Raw genomic sequence first — 24,817 nt, 5'->3', positions numbered from 1 at the left:
TGGAGATTTGTCGAGATGGGGTCGTGGTTGGAGAGTTGAAGCTAATGCTGAAGAAGAAGAAGCAAACTCTTATATCCTTTACAAATTTGTGGTGATTTTTAGTTTGATAAGAGGTGTTAATTTTAAAAGAGTTTTCCTTTCTTTGTATTTTTATATCAGAAACATGTTATAAGATGGGGTCGTGGTGGATGGATTCTTTGTGAAAAGATATTGAAGATCAAAGTTGAGTTTTTTCTTGAACTTGTATTCCCTTTTTCCTGGGTCGCGAGGACGCTTCCTTATTAAGTGTGGGGATATGTTGAGTGTTGAAATGACTTGTTTTTTGGCTGATTTTTGTTGTTTTTGAGAGCTGAATGGTTGATTTTTTTGGGATGATTGGTTGGTTTAGAAGTGGTTTGAGAGTGTTTTGGATGATAATGATTGTGTTTTGGAAGATCATGATGTTTGTTGATGGTTCTGTGATATTCTGATAGGTTCTGTATACCTTCTGTTTTGTTCTGTTTTGGTCTATTTTATTCTGATTATCTTCTGTAAGGAGGGATGGAGTATTGATTGATGAAGAATGAGATATTGTGAAAGCTTAGTGAATGGTTTGTGAGAGTTTGAAATGGTTTGAGAATGAGTGATGTGGTTTTGATGACCTTCTGTAACCTTCTGTAGGTCTTCTGTAGAGCTTCTGTTCTGTTCTGTACTGTAGCTGTTCTGTAGACTGTTCTGTATGCTTCTGTAAGTGTTTTGTGGAATGTATGTGTGACTTTGGGGAAAGTTTTCTAGCCTTGGAAAGAGGTGAATACAAGTGCAAAAGAGTTGAAAGAAGTGGAAGAAGAAGCTGCTGAAGACTCAAGTGAAGACTAGAGTGAAGTGATAGTAGTGAGCTGTGAAGAGACACTGTAGTGGCTCTGGTGACCCTTCATATCAGACATACCTCTTGGGAGGGGTATCCACGACCTAAGAGTGATTTTTTGAGAGTGATTTTGAGAGATTGTAGTGAGGATATGATGTATTATTGATGGAGAGAGAGAGAAAGAGTCAGAGATAGCCAATTCTACTCAAACAGAGTGATTGTATATGAGAGATTGAGAGAGAAGACTATGAAGATATTGAAGATGAATAATATGTGATGTATTTCCATTCAAAGATGGTGTACTTCTTTGCTTTCTTTGTTCCATTGATGGATTTTATGAGGATGTTGAAGAATATGGTTGATTCTATTAAAAACCGTGGGAGATTTACATGATGCTGCATGAAGATTTGTTGTGCCTGGTGTTCTTTTCTTCATTATGATCCTATGAAACAAGATAAACAAGCTTGTTGATGTTACAAGATAGATTTTCTTGCAAGAGAATTCCCTTTTCCTTTGTGTTCCTCTCGGGGCTCCAGTAACCTATATGGACTAAAAGTACACTTCACGAGCTTTGTTTTGACATGTCATACGTCTCATTTGGAGCCACCCATAGAAAGTTATGATTAGTGCTCTACAACATGCCTATTCTGGATAATATGCTATCCATTTTTTATAAGACTATAACTATCAAGAATTGGTGGCTAAACTCATACATTACTAACTCTTACATGTTACACATATCAAATACACATCTATACATCCCAATTCCACATGCAATTAAGGTTCCCCATATCCATATTACCCTTTGTAATGATGAATAGAGAAGTACTTTGTAGCCCCGCTACATTGAGCCACACTAGTAAGTCCTCTTTTTGTTTTTTAGGATAAAAAACTTAGGGGCTGGGATGGAATGTAAAAGAATGGGGTGGATGGGTTAGACATAGGGTTAGCACCGAAAAAATACTTGCTCACATTGACAAGGTATATAAGGTGTTGAGAGACTTAGTTAGGGCATTAGTTATTCAATTATCAAGTCTCTATTGAGAATAGCAAATGAGGCTTGCCCATAAAGGCTAGATGTATGCCTTGAAGAGGTTGGAAGATAGACATATGATGAATGCTCTAGGAAGAGATGACAAAATCCCATAAGCACAGTGAGGTACAGTGGTACTATCCACCAAAAAGCTATATAAGCATATACTTGACAATCATTTCAATATATATAGTACTATCATTCTATGTCACTAAAGATTGTGTTTATGAGTCCAATTTAATCTATCTTGGAACTTAATTCACTTGAGTTACAATTCTTTATCTTAATCATATTTTATGTTTATAACCTCTGTCCTCCATAGCTAGCATAGCTCTAGATTCGTGTTTCTCAACATGGTATCAGAGCCATGGCTGAGCTAGGTAGCTAGTGGTGTGATCTCTTCTTCTTTGCAAGCTCTACAATTTGTCCCTCTTTCTTTATTCTCCTTGTACAAATCCACTTTCATTCCAATCTCTCAAGTCATCCAACATCAAGTATGTGTACGAGGTGAAGAAGCTCAAGGAAGGAGGTACTGTTGGAAGAGCTCAAGAAAGAAGGTGCTACTCAAGGCAATCAAGAAGCTTGGATTGGTCTGCTAGAAGAGCTCAAGAAAGAAGGTGCTACTCGAGGCAATCAAGAAGCTTGGATTGGTCTTCACCTTGAAGGGGAGCAATAGGTTTGTTGTTGCCTTGGGTGGTGGAGTGGTAGAAGAAGAGCTCCAAGCTCCAAGCTCTAATATGCTTTTTAGGACTTTTGCATTATCATCCTTGCATTGAATCAATGGCTCTCCAGTAACATCGAGCTTTTCAACTTGAACAATAGTCCTTGGGAAACCATCCAAAATAAATCCTTTCTAAAAAGATGAATTTTTCATAGCCTCATCTATTATACCCACCATCAATTCGTCAGAAACAAGCTCACCCTTGTCCATAGCTTCCTTAGCTTTTAATCCCAAAGGAGTCTTTGCTGTAACAGGGGACCGAAGCATCCCGTCTATTGCCAAATGACACAAGCAGTAATCCTGTTTCAAGATAGGTGATTGGGTTCCTTTGCCACATCAAGGGGGGGCTATTAAGATAACACACTTGTCAGGCTTGGCGGAGGACTTCATGCACAGCAGTAGCTCCGTCATTAGGTCCATGGTAGGAACATCCTCTAGATCAGTGGTGGTAGGGGTTGCAGCCATTTTATAAATGCAATATCCTAGTCAATCCTTTGTTGAGAAGAAGCACAACAAAGAAAGAGACAGCGAGAGGAGAAGATAGAAAAAAAAAAGCATCGCCCTGCTGAAGCAGTTTGTCATATTCGTCACCTGCAACTTGAGATTATCTTCATTTCATTTTTTCCTAAAGTCTAAACCTTAGGTTGGAAAAAAGATCTAACTCAATCAAGCTTCTTTCACACTACAAACCAATTCTTTATCAAACCCCTTATAAGCCTCAATCTCATTATAAGGGACTAGACATTGCCTTGAGCATTTGCTCAATGGTAAGACCTTCCCATGCCTTTAAAAGAAATATGTTTTATGCACAAGTGTCCAACTTGGATAGAAAATCCAATTCTAATGCGATACCAATCCATGTATTCTAGCAAGTCCAAAAGCTATCCAAAGAGAAATGATGTGTCTTGCAAAGCCGCATGGAATCCCCAAATCTATGCATCCCAAGATTTATGTAATGATTCAACAAGCCATGCCAAGTCACATCAATGTACCTATTTGTATCCATCTCAAAATCACTAAGAAAAAGAACCTTACAAAGAATACTAAAGCACAAGATAATGAAGAACAAGTCAAAGATGAAGAGCATGAAGAAAAGACCAAGAACATCGAGGACATCACCAGAGGATGCCAAAGAAGAAAAAGAAAAATAAAGAAGATAAATAAATTCATGTTGATGACAAAGCAAAGAATTTTCCCTGGTGGATCATGTTTTTCCCATGGTGGATCTCTATTTCCCGTAGTGGATCTTGTTTCCCATAGTGAATGTAAAACCCTAACCAAAATGTAAAGTTTCAAGCCTTGACTAGGTTGCCAAAGAGCTAGTCTCTTGGGCCATGTCATCATGAAGGAGGGGCAAAAGCCAGCAATGGTAGAGACTTATCATTTGAGGGGGGGTGTTGAGAATAGCAAATGATGCTTGCCCATAGAGGCTAGATGTATGCCTTGAAGAGGCTAGAAGATAGACATTTGATATATGCTCTAGGAAGATATGACAGAATCCCATAAGCATTGTGAGGTATAGTGGTACTATCCAAAAAGCTATATAAGCATGTACTTGACACTCATTTCAATATATATAGTACTATCATTCTGTGTCACTCAAGATTGTGTTTATGAGTCCAAGTTAATCTATCTTGGAACTTAATTCACTCGAGTTACAATTCTTTATCTCAATCATGTTTTATGTTTATAACCTTCGTTCGCCATAGCTAGCATAGCTCTAGATCCATGTTTCTCAATAGTCTCTTCACCATCTCTCCAGATTTCATGGCTTCCTCTCTCTTTTTCTCTCTTCTTATCTTTCTCTCATTTTCTCTCTTTCTCTCTTCTCTTTGTATTATTCTCTCTCTTCTCTTCTCACTCTCCAGTTTCTTCATTACAGTTTGCTTGGAATTTTTAATGGAACTGCTTACACGAGGATCACTATATTGATTCACAAATGATGTATATGTCCAAACCAAATTATCATCATCATTTTGCAAAATCATATTGATACTTGATTGAAATATGTTTTGATTATGTTTCAATGGCTTACACACACACACACACACACACACACACACACACACTCTCTCTCTCTCTCTCTCTCTCTCTCTCTCTCTCTCTCTCTCTCTCTCTCTCTCTCTCTCTCTCTCTCTCTCTCTCTCTCTCTCTCTCTCAATGTATTCAATTATGCTTGAAATTTTTTAACTAAAAGTATCATGGTTGTAAATATATATTTTAACACTACTTGTCCTACTTATTTATTGTCATTCAAATATGTAAGTCGCATAAAATTAGTAATGGAACTCCTTATATTGAGGATCTCTATATTGATCCACAAATGATGTGTATGTCCAAGCCATTCAATCTTCTTAATCATCACTTTTGCAAAAGCTTCTTCACATATGAGCACGTGCACACATGCTCATTCAAATTGTAGGTTGTATAAAATTAGTAATGGAACTCCTTATATGAGGATCTCTATATTGATCCACAAATTATGTGTACGTCCAAACCATTCAATCTTCTTAATCATCACTTTTGCAAAATCTTCTTCACATATGTGCACGCGCACATGCGCATGCTCACACACACACACACACACACACACACTCTCTCTCTCTCTCTCTCTCTCAATGTATTTAGTTAAAAGTTATATTTGAAAATTTTGAACTAAAAGTATCATGAATGCAAATATATGTTTTAGTACTATCTATCTTTATTATTTATTGACATTCAAAGATGGTTCCACAACCATGATCAACATGATCCAATGCTGTCACTCCTTCGCATGCATAACCAAGCACACCAATGAGTTGAAGAGCTAGTAGAGAAGACAAGAAAAGCAAGATGATGGTGAAGAGCTTCATCTTCCCTCAGTCCCTTGCTCAACACACCTCTCACTCTCTCCCTCTTAGTCACTCTCAACACAATGGAAGCAAGATGATAGAATAGAAAGATTGAGTAGTCATACTGATAGAGTTTTCACAACATGGATATACCAAAATCAATAAATACAATTGAAACCTCCCACCCTTATATAAACCGAGAATTAGGGTTAGCATTAGGGTTTGTATCCCTTTTGCATTTAGGGTTTCTGTTGCAAGGTTTGGCCTTATAAAAGCAACTATGTGATTCAAGAGAGCTGAAACGTGCATGACAGAGGCCAAGAAAAAGCAAAAAAAGAGAAAAAGTGCAAATCAAGACCTAAAAGAGGTAGCCCAAAAGGAAATCGAACACAACGGAAGAAGCATGAAGGGAAATAGCTGAAAGTGCAAGGGCGATCTAAAAAGCTAAGGCAAAGGCAAAAGCCCACTTTTAAATGCAAGGTGCCCCTAAAACTTTTTGTAAAAGAGTACCGTAGGCTCCCTCCTATGCAAACTGTAAAGGTAGATGGGGGGTAGGAAGGAAGCTAGGAAGATAGGAGGACAATGGGAAAAAGGGCCTAGGCCACAACGAGCCATGTAAAAAATGGGATAAGGGGATGACCACCCAAAAGGGATTTAGGATTTTGTATATAAAGTTGAAAAGTGAATGAGGAGCTCATTCTTTAGTGTGTGGTGGACTCATCTTCTTCTCTCCTTCTTGCTTGCTTTTGTGTGCTTGAGAGAGGGAGTGTGAGAGTGTGAGGGTGAGGGATCAAGGAGAAGAAGCTCTCCATCATCTCCTCTCTTCTTCTCTTCTCTTCTCTTGTCTCGTGCGCTCAACTATGAAGGATGGAGCTTGAAAGTAGAGGCTTGAGGTTGCTTGAGCTTGCATCATGAATCGTGGAGCTACCGGTGTGCTTGAGGGAGGAGGCAACTCATTTGAGCATCAAGGTAAGCTCACTACACCCCAGTAGGATCAAAGGCATAGATGATTTTAAGAGCCAATGTATACTTTCATGTTATAGAATATGTGGCGAAACTTGTATTTTAGACTGTCGAAGGTGTGGCGATTTGTTCTCTAAACCAAAGATATCCTATAATTGGTTGGAAAATATTTTTAATGAAAATAATAAATTAATAAAAGGTTTAAAGTGTTACTTTTGAACTCAAGATGGTAAATTTTTCTTAATAATAACACAGAAAAAACATTGAATGAAAGATAATTCACCTAATGATCGTGTTATTGCAAAGAAAATAGTATAACTAAAGCAAGGTAAATCAAATCAGTACACATTGATTAAAGCTCAACTTTCCTGTGAGAAAATAACTATAAATAATGTATTGATGAGCCACAATGCAACATTCACTTGGATTGTCTATGCAAAAGCTTCGCCAAAGAGCTACTCTTTTCCTTTTAGCACCTATTTTCAGCTCATCAAACCACTCACCAAGTGGTGTCATATGATTTGAGGCACCATAATCTATATACCAAACATCATCAGACTTTCATTGGTGCTTTCCTTTGTTGCATATATAAGTCATAGCAAACAATATCTCACCAATCTCACGCTCTGCATGACTAGAAGATACATAGTATCCCTCTTGTCTACCCTTTTGATCAACTTACTCTTTCCAAGACTCTTTTGCAATGTGGCCCTGCTAGCCACAATAATGGATATCATTATCCTTATTAGCATTTTCATGAGTAGACTAAGTATACCAGGATTCTCTGCCCCTAGACTAAGATCGCCCCCTCGCATATAGGAGTATCCATAACCTATACTAGCAAATCCTTGTTGACTCTGCCCATACTAAGATGCATGCTATTGGGTTCCCCTGTGCCACGGCTAGAACCTTTGCCACGATGACCATGGCCTCTCTAATTAAGTAAAAAGTTACATCTCTATTTTTAAAGTTACTTGAGCTCGTAGTTAATCCCAATTTCACTTCTTCATGGATAAGCAAGGATGCCAATTCATTAAGGTCAAGCATTTCAACCCCGACTGAAATTGACATATCGAAGGACTTGTATTCAAGCTGCCCTAGACTATTCAGGGTCATAGCTACCAAATCCTTTTCATCTACCTCAATCTCAATGGATGCTAGCTGATCCACAATAGTCTTTATCTCAACCACATAGTTCTAAATGGACCATCCTTTCTTGTCCATTGTGTTAAACTTCTAGTTTCAACTATATTTTTTTGGCACTAGTAGTAGTATCATAGTATCTCATCAAAATATCCCATGCATCCTTTGGTGAGGTGCAAATCATTATTTACATAACCATAGCCTCAAAAATAAATAGGGATAGCCAATGCAATATCCTTTGACCTCTCTCAATCCATGCTCCATATGTGCCCTAATTTGATTAGGAGTTGCATTCATATCGGGAAGTTTGGGCTCAGCCTTTATACCTATAACAAAGTCCCAGAGACCCTTGTTGATGAGAAAGTTCTCTATGTGAAACTTCGAGATAGCATAGTTGTTGTTATCGAGTTTCTCACCCACTATTTGAGTTATGTTATTAGTCTTGTTAATATTTTCCATCTCTGTAACTCTATGTATTCACATGCAATCTGAATTAGATAGCTAACTCCCTGCAAACCAAGTACACTTTGCACAAGATAGTTTTTGTCCTCAAATTTATGATAGTATGTTGACTATAAAAATAAATGATTTTACAACTCAAAAACATGGCAAATATCTCTAGACATATAGCACAACAACCATGTTCAGTATCATGTTAAGTAGGTTTCATTCCACGACATGGAGGACACATATGTATGTTACCAAAACCATTTATAAATCATAGTCTACAATTTTCAGTAGCAATTCTCTATGCAAAAGTGAAGAAATCTCAGTCCACAAACATCCTCAAATCACATTAGAAATGTGTCATGACTTGTAGGGAACAATACATGATCGCATAGGCATAAATGCTTGCTCGGTTTTCATAAGTATAATAGATAATTTTCAGCCAGTTCAATGCTATAACCAATAGTAAATTCTCTATGTAATCTGAAGTATTTTTAGTTAAAATTAGTCTCAAAACACCTTTAACATGTCCCATAATCCTAGGGGTTCAATGTTATGTGCACCGTACATGCTCTAAGACTTCAATTATGGGCTGAATACATTCAGACTAGTTTTATGCCTAGTCTCACTTTCTAGATCTAAGAATTAACCTTTCCACAAGCATGCCTAAATATATACAAGCAATGCCATAACATTTTCAAAGCATCCATTGATGATTTAGTGTGCCAAGGCTGCCATTTGATGGGCCGAATACTCTAGATTTTAACACCACAGATCATGCACAAATTTTTTGAGTCGTTGATGTCCAATCTTAAAATGAGGGGTTTCTATTGCTATTCTCAAAGGTATAAATGATTCTTGCTTGGTATAGCTTCTAATTGAGCTCTATAAGCTTCATGATCTCAAGCATATAGTTCATGAATACTCAAGTCAAACATTGTTGCATTCTCCCAAAGTGTGACATCCCAAAAACAGGTACATTTTACCCTATTCACTTTTTTTAAAACCTACTACCCTTTCTAATGTCAGTGCTCATCAACTTGAGCTCATGCATATAGCAAGAAACCCCCTGAAAAGCCTCAATAGGCTCTAGTCAACTTAGACACAAGATACATACCAATGAGTGTAGGCTATGGCTTCCATATGAACTGTAAAACCACATGAGTCTTTCTCTTCAGGTCCCAACTCTTGCAACTCCAATGACAAGCTTCTAGGAGGCTTCAAAAAATTTGTGGGGTCATGGGGTTTCATGGCTCTGATACCATGTTAGAGAGAGAGAGAGAGAGAGAGAGAGAGAGAGAGAGAGAGAGAGAGAGAGAGAGAGAGAGAGAGAGAGAGAGAGAGAGAGAGAGAGAGAGAGAGAGAGAGAGAGAGAGAGGCAATAGAGAGTAGAGAGCTCTCAATTTTCATCTTCATTATTCATCACTCTCAAAGTACAAAGTACATCTAACTTAGGTCTAGTGACTAACCACTAACTAACTCTCTAACTCATGTTAGTTTAGCTATTGACTTATTCAAGACACATATATGATTGACAGCTACACATACCCAGTTGTCATGTCGGTAGGTAGTAGATAGACTAAGCTTGAATATCTCCACAACTCAAACTATTTGCAAATAAATTTTTCAATTTTTTTTCTATATGCATGCCTAAAGAATATTCAATACACCTTGTGTAATTGACCAACTAAGATTTTTTTTAAATATATACTCAAATTGTGGTGAATGCTTACTTATAAACTAAGATGTTGGATGTATTGGATGAAAAGTGGATGGACCCAATTAGCTAGATGGTTTTCTATATGACTAACTAAGAGTAAAATGGATCAATTGTGATTGCCTATATGCTAGCTAAAGTGGAGAGCTAAATCCTTAGCTTCTCCTCATTTCATACTCTCTCTGAACTAAGTGCAATGTTGGTTACTCTTATCCTTGAGAGGCTACAAAGTGATCTCTTCAGGATTAGTTGTTATAGAAGGACCCTAGAAGTAAAGGGACTCTCAAATTGATCTTCCTGTGGATTGAGGCCCTAAAATTTTACTGCTATTAGACTTAGAGACCACTTAACTTGCCATGTTTTTAAATCCTATAGGATCTTCATGATGCCGCTCATAAAAAGATGTTTTAGTGATGACTAAACATTGCCTCCTCTAGATTAAACTAGGCACACATATGTTTCAATCAGAGAAGAAATTCGAGAAGCAAATTTTTAAACCATCTAATTTTTAAATCATTTAGAAGTTTCTTCCAACTAAGAACCTTTAGTGAAATAGCTCCTCGAGTTCTTCTTTTATTTTTTTCAATTCTTTGAAAAATATCAAACGTCATGTATTCTTGTAAATTTTATAATATTATTTCAAATAATTTCTCTAACAAGAAAAAGACTTTTCATGGATAATGGTCTTCTATATAATTTATTGTCCAAATTTCTAACATTTCCACCTTCATCAAAACAATCCAATTATTATTTAGATAATGACTAGGCTATATATTAGATGAGAGGTTGCTACTTGTCTATCAAATCAATAATCCAACAATCTGAGGATATATGTGAGAGATTGTGACCACTCCACTTCACACACACATACACACATATACACACACATGTGAACGTACTCATTCAATTTGAGAATTTCTTGTATCCTTTTCAAATTAGCCCATGCTTTCTATCCACAAATCCTAATAGACTTGATTTCACATTTGATTTAGGGAAGACATTGCAATACATTTATTTATCAATAAGATGTAGGTGAGACATGAGTAAATGTTGAAGATGCACCATTATATCCATCAACATCATGATTTTTCTTGGACATCATTGTTTATAATATTTTAGGACAAGCACACCCATGATATTGATGTTAGAAGATGCATAAAGCAACATCTACATACAGTTAGGAAAACTTTAAGGGGTCCACAATTGCACTTGATTTAAAAATAGCTTCCACAAGTTTATATATCTACCTAAACTTGTTAATCAATCACAAAAATATAAATAATTATGGGGCCCAAGACCATTAGTTACTTGTGATTGGGTTGAATCACAACACTTTCATATTTTTTAGTTAAGAGGCAAAGGAGTTATTCAAACTAAATAGACAAATGATTTTTTCAAAATAAAAAATTAATTGATGGTGGCTAGGGTAGGTCTACGGTGATCCACATGTATTCCAAATGATGATAAATAGATTTAGGGAAGACATTGCAATACATTTATTTATCGATAAGATGTGGGTGAGACATGCGTAAATGTTGAAGATGCACCATTATATCCATCAACATCATGATTTTTCTTGGACATCATTGTTTATAATATTTTAGGACAAACACACCCATGATATTGATGTTAGAAGATGCATAAAGCAACATCTACATACAACTAGGAAAACTTTAAGGGGTCCACAATTGCACTTGATTTAAAAATAGCTTCCACAAGTTTATATATCTACCTAAACTTGTTAATCAATCACAAAAATATAAATAATTATGGAGCCCAAGACCATTAGTTACTTGTGATTGGGTTGAATCACAACACTTTCATATTTTTAGTTAAGAGGCAAAGGAGTTATTCAAACTAAATAGACAAATGATTTTTTCAAAATAAAAAATTAATTGATGGTGGCTAGGGTAGGTCTACGGTGATCCACATGTATTCCAAATGATGATAAATAGATTCAGGGAAGACATTACAATACATTTATTTATCGATAAGATGTGGGTGAGACATGAGTAAATGTTGAAGATGCACCATTATATCCATCAACATCATGATTTGTCTTGGACATCATTGTTTATAATATTTTAGGACAAACACACCTATGATATTGATGTTAGAAGATGCATAAAGCAACATCTACATACAGCTAGGAAAACTTTAAGGGGTCCACAATTGCACTTGATTTAAAAATAGCTTCCACAAGTTTATATATCTACCTAAACTTGTTAATCAATCACAAAAATATAAATAATTATGGGGCCCAAGACCATTAGTTACTTGTGATTGGGTTGAATCACAACACTTTCATATTTTTAGTTAAGAGGCAAAGGAGTTATTCAAACTAAATAGAAAAATGATTTTTTCAAAATAAAAAATTAATTGATGGTGGTTAGGGTAGGTCTACGATGATCCACATGTATTCTAAATGATGCAAGGATCAATGCATTCATAAGAAAGAGTCACGACCCGATGTAGAACATGTGTCATTATATGGATCGTCGATCAATATCATTATGCTTGTAGCATGTCATTATTTCTAATATTTGAGATGGAAACATCTATGATATTGATGATAGAAGATGTGTAAAACATCTATATGTAGTTATAAGAACTTTGGGGGTACACAATTGCGCTCAATTTAATAGCAGCTTTACACAAGGTTATACATCTACGTAGACATGTTACCCATTCACAAATTGTAAAAGATTATCACGTAAAATGGCATTAGGTACTTGAGGTTGGCTTGAGTCACAACACTATCATTTGTTTAGCTACAGGATAAAGGAGTTGTTCAAACTAAGAAACGAATTGATGATGTCTAGGACATGTTTAGGGTCATTCACATGCATTCCAAATGATTGAGATAATGCTTTTTGGTAAGAACGGTTTGTGTTAGATTGCATGATCCAAACCATGGTTAGAACTATGATGATGCACAACTCATCTCACATTATGTATTCCAAATGATAGAGATAATGCTTTTTTATAAGAACGATTTGTGTCAGATTGCATGATCCAAACCATAGCTAGAACTATGATGATGCACAAATCATCTCACATTATGGTATATGCATAGAGTTTGTTAGGGTAAAGAGTGAGCATCAATGCCTATTGCATAGTTTTTAAGGATTGGTCAACAAAGGGTTAAATGACAACAACTCAGGGCCTAATGTTGCAATCAACAAAGACCTAGAGATAGGAGACAACTATTATAGGACTTTGGGTAGGATGCTTGAAGGTTCATTTGAAAGCTTAACTCTCAATTAGATTTTGAGAAGTTGGAAGGTGCTAAAGTCTCACGTGCTTGTGTTGTTGTGACTTTAGCAAGTTCCTAAGGAATGATTTAATGGGGAAGGCTTACAACATGGGTATTTTACACTCCAAATAGTTTTCTTAATCATGCTGCTTGAAAAGTGCCACAAAGGATTTGGATTCACGCACCCATCAAGTTCAACCTACACTAAAACCAGCTGAGAATATAAACCCTATTGGCTACAACATAGATATTTCTACAACGTCAAACCCCCTGGTTTGTAAATGTAGGAAAAGTAGGTGACACCAAACTGACCAAAGCATTGTTAACAACATAGAGACATCGATCGATACAAACACTATCTAGACAGATGCTTATAATGGCGGCAGGCATGAGTACTTGGTGTTGCAGAAGTGGTAGAGCTTGCCAATGGCTGAGAAGATGATGATTTCCATGTGTGCCTCATAGAGCATGGAGAGCTCCTGTGCCTTGTTGAGGAGGCAATTCCTGCGCTTGCAGAAGGTGACCTCATGGCTGCAAGAGTTCTGGATACACCAAATCCAAATCTTGCTATAAGGTTTGACTAGCACATGTCGATCTGGGACGACATTTCTGATCAATACTTGCTCATGGGATTTTGCTGCTTTTGGCTTAGTAGCTACCTCTAACATGTCCTTGATCACCTTGTTAAGGTCAAAATTCAAGTCCTGATGATTATCAATCTTGAGGCCCTTTTTTGTGAGACCACGTTGGCTGCCATGTGCTAGCTTCATAGTACCATGAGAAGAAACATGTGGTTTGATGCCTCCTGCAATATTGTCATCCATTCTGATAATACTACCATGGTTGATATGGTCAAGTTCAGTATACCTTATGGAGAGAGGAAACCCCAATTGCTAGTATGACGTGATTCTAGATTGCTTCTCATGCTAATGGTCAGACTGCTCAAGTGATGTGAAAGGCCAAAGTCGATCATAATATGAATTAGGAGAGCTCATGATTCCTACTTCCAGCTGCACGTGTTGTTACATTAATATATGATTAGCTTGCTCAAATTGCTGAAATGTGGTGCATGTGCCAGGCGAGTTTTACTACTCTTAACCAATTTGAATTGGCAAATTTATACCGATTGAAATTCAAATCAACGAGATAGAACTTATGTGAGAGAAAAAGGAGAAGAAGAGAGCTATTTAAGATTAAAGAGGGATAGAGAGAGAGAGAGAGAGAGAGAGAGAGAGAGAGAGAGAGAGAGAGAGAGAGAGAGAGAGAGAGAGAGAGAGAGAGAGAGAGAGAGAGAGAGAGAGAGAGAGAGAGAGAGAGAAAGGCTGTAGAATTGTGGGTGGTGTACCTATGTACAACTTCTAAGGGGGTGCATTTTCAAAAACACTTTTTTAAAAGTAGAGAGAAACCCACATAGAACCCCTCTTTAGCAAAACTGTAAGATATGGCTTGGTCACCTGCCTTGGGTGTGTATTACTTCTTGTTGCCAAGCAGTCTCGAGGAGAGGCTTTGAGCATGGGCTATAACACACACCCACATACACGGGCATGTGCCCCCGCCCCTACAAAATCCCCAAAAATAAAATCCACATAGAACTCCTCTTAAGCAAAGCCGTTGGGTCGAAACAAGTGTTTCTTAGCTAGTTGGCTCACACTTTCCCTCTCATATGGAGTAGAGAACTTCGAGTCACCTACAAATTGGTTTCTCTTGGCCAAAGGCCATGTAGATAAACCCTAGGACTGTTATTTGAAAATTCCCTTCTATTAAACGGTGATAGCTTACATATTCATGAATGCCTCCTCTATAACCCCCCCTCCCCTGCCCCCCAAATTTCTGCCCCCTAAGCAATTAACACATAATCCTTATGTGCCTAAGATACAAATGCATGCTCTCTAGTGCAGTGCCTAGCACAAAATCACCATTTTTCTATTAGCCCCAACCTATGAACCTTAGCTTGTATCACACTTATATCATATCCACATCAAACCTTATCAACTCACACTTAGATAAAAGTACGATGGCAACTCTACATGGGAATATTCATTATCTCAAGAGAAATGCATAAAAATTTGTGCTGCCATAATCTAGAAATAGCAATCTAGCTCATAAAATGCTTACTTTGTCTCGTGTTTGTGAAGCTTTGAACTCAGCCACATTCTCTTGCCTATCATCGTTTCCATTTGTATAGTCAAAATCTACATAAACATTCTCTTGCCTATCATCATTTCCATTTGTATAATCAAAATCTACATAAACATTACTCTTTAGAAAATAAGGTGCAATGTTGCTTTGGAGTAACTACACAACATTTCAAATGCCATTTTTGCTATTGTTGTCATTCGTTATATCCAACAAGAGGCACTTGAGAGAGTACACCACATTTCAAGATGATCAGCAAATGGAATCACCATGATCATTGCTTTTGCCATGTATAAATATTACTCACTTGAAAATGAGCTCCTATACTCTAAAGCCCATAGGAAGCATATGTAGAAGATATTTCTGCCTTTGATCATAGAGAAGCCATGGAGTTACTATCATTAGGAGAACATTATGGGTGCACACACCTATTAATTAATAGTCATGCAAGGTCTTTTCACATAAAGATTAAACTTGTAAATGATTTTACTCAGCTCTATGCACCTAGGTTGGTGCTTTGCACCTAAAGTACGACTTCTAGCCTTTGACACGCACATTGCTAGCTCTAAAAGTCTTCAACATCTCTTGCTAGACTTATCACCTACAAGACTTTTTCTTTTGTGTCAATTTTCTCCTTCCCTCATCCATAAGTGACTTAGAATCAAAAAATAATACCACCATGTATAAAAATGTCATTGAAAAAGGTAATACCGAAGTACCTCTATCTTGTTGAGCTGCTTGGAAAACTAGCTACATCTATTTTAGTCCCTAGACCATGTAGTAACCCATGAGTTTCACTTGCACCATTGGTTTGTTTTTGTTTTTTCTCCTTTTCTTTTGCTTGTTTTTGTTAAAAATGATGTGTACTGAGAGAGATAGAGAGGAAATGAGAGAGAGAGAGGAAGAGAAAAAGAAAGAAGGAACGAGAGAGAGAGAGAGGGGAAAAACATGAAACATAATAAAGAAAGACAGAAAGAGAGAGAGAGAGAGGGGGAGGGAGAGAGGAGAATGAATGGATAAAAAACAAAGAGAGAGCAAGATCTTATTCTTTAATTTCTTAACAAAGAGAGAGCAAGATCTTATTCTTTAATTTCTTCTTTTTCTGTTAGTAGTAGTAGCAGTAGTAGTAGCAGCAGCAGTAGCAGCAGCAGCAATAGCAGTAGCAGTAGCAGTAGCAACAGCAGCAGTAGTAGTAGTAGCTCCTCTTTAATTTCTTATTTTCTTGTTTGTATTGGTAGTAGTAGTGGTGGTGGTGGTAGTAGTAGTAGTTCTTTAATTTCTTCTTTTCTTGTTTGTAGTGGTAGTGGTAGTTTTCTTGTTTGTTGTTGTAGTAGTACTAGTAGTAGTAGTAGTTTTTTCTTCTTTTCTTGTTTGTTGTTATTGTAGCAGTAGCAGTAGCAGTAGCAGCAATAGCAGTAGTAGTAGTGTTTGTTGTTGTTGTTGTTGTTGTTGTTGTTGTTGTTGTTGTAGTGGTAGTGGTAGTGGTAGTGGTAGTGGTAGTGGTAGTGGTAGTGGTAGTGGTAGTGGTAGTGGTAGTTGTTGTTGTTGTTGTTGTTGTAGTAGAGAGAGAGAGAGAGAGAGAGAGAGAGAGAGAGAGAGAATAGTAGTAGTAGTAGTAGTAGTAGTAGTAGTAGTAGTAGTAGTAGTAGTAGTAGTAGTAGTAGTAGTAGTAGTAGTAGTAGTAGTAGTAGTAGTAGTAGTAGTAGTAGTAGTAGTAGTAGTAGTAGTAGTAGTAGTAGTAGTAGTAGTAGTAGTAGTAGTAGTAGTAGTAGTAGTAGTAGTAGTAGTAGTAGTAGTAGTAGTAGTAGTAGTAGTAGTAGTAGTAGTAGTAGTAGTAGTAGTAGTAGTAGTAGTAGTAGTAGTAGTAGTTGTTGTTGTTGTTGTTGTTGTTGTTGTTGTTGTTGTTGTTGTAGAGAGAGAGAGAGAGAGAGAGAGAGAGAGAGAGAGATGTTTTATTAAAGGAAATGAGAGACGGAGAGGAAGAGATAAAAAGAAAGAAAGAACGAGAGAGAGAGGGAATAAACATGAAACATAATAAAGAAAGAGACAAAGAGAGAGAGAGGGAGGGAGATAGGAGAATGAATGGATAAAAAACAAAGAGAGAGTAAGATCTTGTTCTTTAACTTCTTCTTTTCTTGTAGTAGTAGTAGTTTTTTCTTCTTTTCTTGTTTGTTGTTATTGTAGCAGTAGCAGCAACAGCAATAGCAGTAGTAGTAGTGTTTGTTGTTGTTGTTATAGTAGTAGTAGTGGTAGTGGTAGTGGTAGTGGTAGTGGTAGTGGTAGTGGTAGTGGTAGTGGTAGTGGTAGTGGTAGTGGTAGTGGTAGTGGTAGTTGTTGTTGTTGTTGTTGTTGTTGTAGAGAGAGAGAGAGAGAGAGAGAGAGAGAGAGAGAGAGAGAGATGTTTTATTAAAGGAAATGAGAGACGGAGAGGAAGAGATAAAAAGAAAGAAAGAACGAGAGAGAGAGAGGGAATAAACATGAAACATAATAAAGAAAGAGACAAAGAGAGAGAGAGGGAGGGAGATAGGAGAATGAATGGATAAAAAACAAAGAGAGAGTAAGATCTTGTTCTTTAACTTCTTCTTTTCTTGTTTGTAGTAGTAGTGGTGGTGGTGGTGGTACACACAAACACATACACACGTGCGCGCGTGCACACACACACACACATACACACACAGAGAAAGAGAGAGAGGTTTTGTTAAAAGTGCACCTTTGGTGTGTTCGAGAAGGCGAGTAGTAGTAGTAGTAGTAGTAGTAGTAGTAGTAGTAGTAGTAGTAGTAGTAGTAGTAGTAGTAGTAGTAGTAGTAGTAGTAGTAGTAGTAGTAGTAGTAGTAGTAGTAGTAGTAGTAGTAGTAGTAGTAGTAGTAGTAGTAGTAGTAGTAGTAGTAGTAGTAGTAGTAGTAGTAGTAGTAGTAGTAGTAGTAGTAGTAGTAGTAGTAGTAGTAGTAGTAGTAGTAGTAGTAGTAGTAGTAGAGAGAGAGAGAGAGAGAGAGAGAGGTTTTGTTTAGGGTGCATCTTGGGTGTGTTCAATTCCTTGGGAAGGCGAGTACAAGTAATAGTAGTGGTAGTAGAGGGAGAGAGAGAGAAGTTTTGTTAAAGGTGCACACAAAGGAAAAAAGGTGGCGAGGTGAGATGCAATACCACGGGACGGGAAAAACTCCGACATAGGGTAGCTACTCCCTCATCCCCATGCATAGCATATTAGACTTTACATATTGTAGGCCCGCCGTCCGTAGGTGGGTGGAGACATTACATACGTTAATTTTGTTGAGTTACAAGAGAAGAAATCCCTTTTCAAACAATTTAAGAAAGAAAAAAAGAATGATAACAAAAGCAAATTGTTTATTGTAACGTAGACCAAATGAAAAATGATGAAGGCCGTGATGTTCAATATCATGAGGCATATCTTAATCAGTGTGTCCCATGTCCTTGCTCTCAACGTAAGCTGGCAATTAGACAAAAACATCGATTATTTATAGAGCACGTACAAGGCTTGGCGAATTTCAATCAGAGATCATTGATAAGAGATCTTAGAGCACGTACAAGGCTTGGCGAATTTCAATCAGAGATCTTAGATTTTGAGCAAACGGTAAGAAAAGTATATATCAATCATGCATTGTATTAGTAAACTAATTGAATATCATATACAAAAATATTGGATGTGGCAGGAAAAGTTATTACAAGGAGGTGACGTCTCATCCCAAGAAGGAGTGCACCCTTTGCGGCTAGTTAGAGGAGTTCGTGGGCGTGCAATGCATGGAGTGCCTGAGCCAATCCACCACTTGGAAGGTACTACCCAATCTATACCGTCAATACTAGACGAGACAAGCAACCTTCCAGACTTTTCTACAATCTTGGAGCCTGAGATGGAGGCAATGATCGATGCATTGATGCCCATAGATGTTGAGACATCTGATCCTCTTAGAGAGGAAGCGTCCATACCATTATATGATGGGTGCCAAGTATCTCACATGGAGACACTGCTTGCACTCTTAAATGTGCAAGCAAAATACGGGTGGAGCGATGCGAGTGTGATCGTGTTTTTCAGGTACATTGTATGTACGTTTCATTGATTTCTTTTCGGCACTATCATAAAAAACAATTGTGCTTTTTCAAGGTGTTTTATGATTTTCTTTCAGGTTACTAAAGTATCATATATTACCACTTGCAAATACCATGTCTGAGTCTTGTGATGATGTGCGACATGTTTTACAAAAGCTTGGCATGGACTACAACAACATCCATGCATGTATAACCAATTGCATACTATTTCGAGGAGAATACAAGACTATGGAGACATGTCCAAAGTGTGGTGCTTACAGGTATCGACAGGACTTGTAAGGGCAAACCATCCCTCAAAAAGTTCTTAGACACTTTTCGCTTATCCCCCGCATAAATCACATGTTTCGTACGTCTGGGCATGGCGAGCTTGGCAACGTGGCATGCACAGAATAGATCCACAGATGGAGTTCAAAGAATATCAGTGAATTCACGTTCATGGAGCCACATTGACTCTATAGGCTTTGCCCAAGAGCTAAGGAATTTTCAGCTCGATCTTGCTATGGATGGCATGAACCCATTCGGTCTCTGCGCTCAACTTCTTACAGTGTGTGTCCTGTAGTCCTTGTCAACTACAACATCCCTCCATGGATTTCTATGAAGAAAGGACACCTCATCCTTAGCTTGCTCATTCCAGGCCGCTACAAAGTCAAAAATATGGACGTGTATCCTCGTCCATTAGTCGATGAGCTTACGATCTTGTGGGAGAAGGGGATCACCGTGGAATATATGAGCAAGCATGATGGTCAATGATCTGCCAATATTTGAGCCATTCTCATGTGGACCATGCATGACTTTCTGAGATTCAGGGAGTGCTCAAGTAAGTAGGCTTCCATTCTCATTGGTTTTATCTATCATAGCTGGTTCAAGTTTGTATTCACTGGATAGAGGTGTTTGGATAGGTCTGGTTACCTGAGGTTATCATGCATGTCCATTGTGTGGGCCACAGTTAGACTCCCGAAGGTCATGGACCATGAAGAAGATGGTATATCAAGGACATGTCGCTTTCTTGCTAGAGGGGAATGAACTGAGGGAAGGTTTTCTTGGACTATCTCTAGCACGTATGAACGCCCAAAGCTGGTATGAGCTGAAAATGGTCCACAAGGAGTCACATCCAAACGGAATGCGACGGTTCTCAGTTTTCTATGAGTTTCCTTATTGGACCCACTTACAGATCAATCACTTGTTGGATCCCATGCATAGTTTATGTCAACGCGATGGTTGTATGGAGCTTTGATCGTAGCATCTCGCGAAGGGGCGGAGAAGTGAAAATTCTCGAGGGGATATAGTCCAAAGGTGATGATGTGTTTAAGTTTGTCATATCTACATTTTATATGCGACAACTAATTGACTATTTCAATGTACGGTACAAAATATACAGTGTGGCATGGTCGCACAGATGGCATTTCCATGTGGAGTGTATCGACAAAATGCACTCCACAATAGATTGTGGTATTATGGCAAAGTTCGAGCAAGAGAGCCGACGACAAGCAATGGATCCAAACACCGTTATAGATGAGATGGAGTATTTTGGGAACTTGCAAAGTATTATCATGGTGGATTACCGTAGCTTCTCCATGATCCTATTCAATGTGCAGTGGTTCAAAGTGGTACTTGAAGGAGCTGGATGGATTCCCAAGAGGAACACCAAGGAAAAGGGGACTCTGCTACAATAAAATCTATCTTGTAACATCAACAAGCTTTTATTTCATTCTTTTGATGACCAAAACAAGGAAAACAACAAATCTTCACATAGCATCATGATAGATATCTCCCACGGATTTGATAGAATCAACCATAATCTTCAACATCTTCACATAATCCTTCAATAGAACAAGAAACATAAAGGAATACACCATTTTTGAATGGAAATCAATCACATAGTATTCATCTTTATTGTCTTCATAATTTTCTCTCTCAATCTCTCATATACAGATACACTGTTTTGATAGAATTGGCTCTCTCTGGCTCTCTCTCTCTCTCTCTCTCTCTCTCTCTCTCTCTCTCTCTCTCTCTCTCTCTCTCTCTCTCTCTCTCTCTCTCTCAATAGTACATCATCTCCTCGCTAAAATACTCAATAATGACTCTCAACAATCCTTCTTAGGTCATGGTTGCACCTCCCAAGAGGTATGTCTAATGCGAAGAGGCACCAGAGCCACTACAATGTCTCTTTATAGCTCACTATTGTCACTGTCTCTCCAGTCTTCTCTTCAGTCTTCAGTAGCTGCTTCTTCCATTTTTTAAAGCTCTTTTGAACTTAGATTCATCCTTTCCAAAAGTTAGAAAACTTTTTCAAAGTCACACATACATTCTACAAAACACTTGCAGAAGATCTATAGAACAGAACATGAATATGAACAAAGCAGAGATAAAACAAAGACAGAGGCTCTACAGAAGGTTTACAGAGGGTTACAGAAGGTCATCAGAGAACATCAAATCCTTATAACTCATACTAAAACCATTACAAACTATAAAAAACTATTCAATAAACTTTCAAAAGATTTCAACCTTCATCAATCATCAATCCATGCTTCATACAGAAGAAAATCAAAACAAAACAGAAGCTATACAGAAGGTATGAGAACCAATCAGAACCTCAACAGAACCTATCAGAACATCACACAGCCTCACATTTCTACCAAAAATCATCATGAACTTCCAAAACATAATCAATATCATCCAAAACACTCTCAAACACTTCCATTAACAACCATACATCACTCTAAATCCATAAAAAATCAATCATTCAAACCTCGAAAACAACAAAAATCAGTCAAAAATTCAGTTTTTTTCCACTCTCAACATATCCACACACTAGCGTCCTCGTGACCTAAGGAATGAAAGGTGAGAAGGATTGAAGCTTACACTCGATAACTATGGCGGGAGAGCAAGAGGAAGAAAGAGAGAGACAAGAAATGGGAACTCCATCCGTCACAATGTGTGACAGGGCCTTCCTTTATTCACACTGTCACTAAAAGAATAAAGAATAAAATGACGGTGACGGGCGCCCACCACCTGCAGTGTGCAGTGGCGGTGATTGTCAATGTACACTGCAAGTGGCGGTGATTGTCAATGTAATAATACACCGGCGGCTAGGCGGAGGCGCCTTTACCCCCAACAACCTCCCACTTAAAGGCGAATCTGTCCTAGTGAGGAGTGAAAAGAAAAAGAAAAAAGACAGTACAACATGTACACATGTACAACAGGATGAGGAAAGACGTCATCTCATCCCACACCCATCAACCTCCTGAGGAAGGAAAAGCGCTCTGTAGAGAGGTTTTTCGTGAGCAGATCTGCTGGATTTTGGTCAGTCGAGATCTTGACAAGATCAACAGACTTGTCCTCAATGACCCCACATATGAAGTGATACCTCACCTCAATGTGTTTCGTCTTCGCACGGAAGACCGGATTCTTGGCTAACTAAATAGTACGCATAGAATCCAAATGCAGTGTAAGGATAGCATCAATACCAAGGTCAGCAACCAAACGGCCCAACCAAATGGCCTCCTTGCAAGCCTCAGTGGCTACAACATACTCGGCCTCTGTAGTAGAAAGGGCCATGCATTTCTGCACCATGGACATCCAAGAAACAACACCTCCAGCATACGTGAATACATAGCTAGAAGTGGACTTCCTACTATCTGCATAAACTGCATAATCAGAGTCAGTGTAACCCACAACTCCTATATCCTGGCTGCCATAGCATATGCATATATCTGCAGTGCCCTTCACGTACCTCATGATACCCTTCACGGCATCCCAATGCTTCTTGCCAGGTGTAGCCATATAGCATGCCACAACACCAACTGCAAAGGCAATATCTGGACGAGTGGCTATCATGGCATACATAAGACTACCCACTGCGGATGCATAGGGAATCTTGGCCATCTTGGCCCTCTGCTCATCTGTCTGCAGACAATCAGCCTGTGATACCTTCACATAAGAAGGTAATGGACATCCAATAGGCTTTACGTCCTGCATGCGGAAGTGCTCAAGGACTTTGTGAATGTACTCCCTCTGTGACAAGTAGAGGAGTCCATGATGCATGTCTCATCTAATGTTCATACCAAGTATGTGAGCGGCCTGTCCCAGATCTTTAATCTCAAAGCTCTTCTTGAGTTGAGCCTTAAGAGCAACTAGTTTATCCTGAGCTTTCCCTGCTATCAGCATATCATCCACATAGAGGACCAAAATCAATAAAGAACCATCACGGGCTTTCTTCGTGTAAAGACATAGATCCATAGCACTCTTGCTATAGCCCTGTGACTGCATAAAGGCATCAAACTTATGATACCACTCCCTAGGTGCTTGTTTCAAGCCATAAAGACTTTTCTTCAATTTGCACACTAGGTGCTCCCTGCCAGGTTCTGCAAACCCCTTAGGCTGCTCCATATAAATCTCATCATGCAAGTCCCCATGTAAGAAAGCCGTCTTAACATGCATCTGGTATAAATCCAAGTCAAGCTGAGCAACCAAAGCCAAGACTAAGCGCAGGGTGGTCATCTTAACCACAGGAGAAAAGATCTCATCAAAGTCCACACTATGCTCCTACTTAAAACCCTTTGCTACCAATCTAGCCTTGTATGCCGGCTTGGGGTGTCCAGGGGTACTTTTCAGCTTGTACACCCACTTGCATTGAACAGCCTTCTTGCCCTTAGGCAAGGAAACCAAATCCCAAGTCTCATTCTTATGCAAAGAGTCTATCTTAGACTGCATAGCCCTCTCCCATGAGTGACTATCACCCCTGTGCATAGCCTCATCATAAGTAAAAGTCTCTCTTGCATCTGTAACCAATACATAATGCATCGAGGGCTGAAATCTATCAGGTGGACGTCTGTCTCTAGTAGACTATCTCATGGCAAGCTCTGCTGCCTGCCTAGCTACCTGTCCAACACCTTAACCATGAGCATCTATTGCAGTTGTAGGCTGTCCAACTGGCTGTGCGGGAGCTCTCAGCTCGTCCTGAAATATGACCCTGCGGGTCTCAACAACTCTCTCAGGCTGCCTATGCATCTTGTCTTCATGGAAGACTACATCATGACTGCGGATGACTTTCTGCGCTTGTGGATCCCAGAGACGGTAACCCATCTCGCCTGCATTCCCATAACCAAGGAAAATGTGTTTGACACTCTTAGGATCCAGCTTACATCTCTTGTCCCTGGGCACATGGCAAAATGCCTCACATCCAAAGACACGGAGATGTCTCTTAAGCATATTACATACACGCTCCTAGATGGTTCTATTCATCTGCTCAGCCAAACCATTCTGGGGGGGGGTGTAGGGGGTGGTCAACTGACGCTTAATACCTCTCTCATCACATAGCTACTCAAAAGCATGTGAGACATACTCACCCCATTATCTGTCCTTAGGCATTTTAGCCTATACCTAGACTGGTTCTCAACTAGTCCAATACAAGCCATCTCTGAAACACAACCAAGACATTAGATTTCAGCTTAATGGGATAAGGCCAAACTTTTTGTGAAAAATTATCTATGAAAGTAAAAAAATACTTGGCACCACCCATAGGTTGACAAGGCATGGGCCCATAGACATCCGAACGTACCAATGCCAAGGGCTCACTCATGTGTAGCCTACCAGAATTTTTATGCGTAGACCTAGTCTGCTTGCCATAAAAACAATGCTCACATGAATCAAAATATGCATGA

The sequence above is a fragment of the Lygodium microphyllum genome, chromosome 29, assembly GCF_053477565.2.
Source record: "Lygodium microphyllum isolate KBCC chromosome 29, Lygodium_microphyllum_v1.1.10, whole genome shotgun sequence".
NCBI lineage: Eukaryota > Viridiplantae > Streptophyta > Polypodiopsida > Schizaeales > Lygodiaceae > Lygodium > Lygodium microphyllum.
This window is presented reverse-complemented; position numbering follows the sequence as displayed.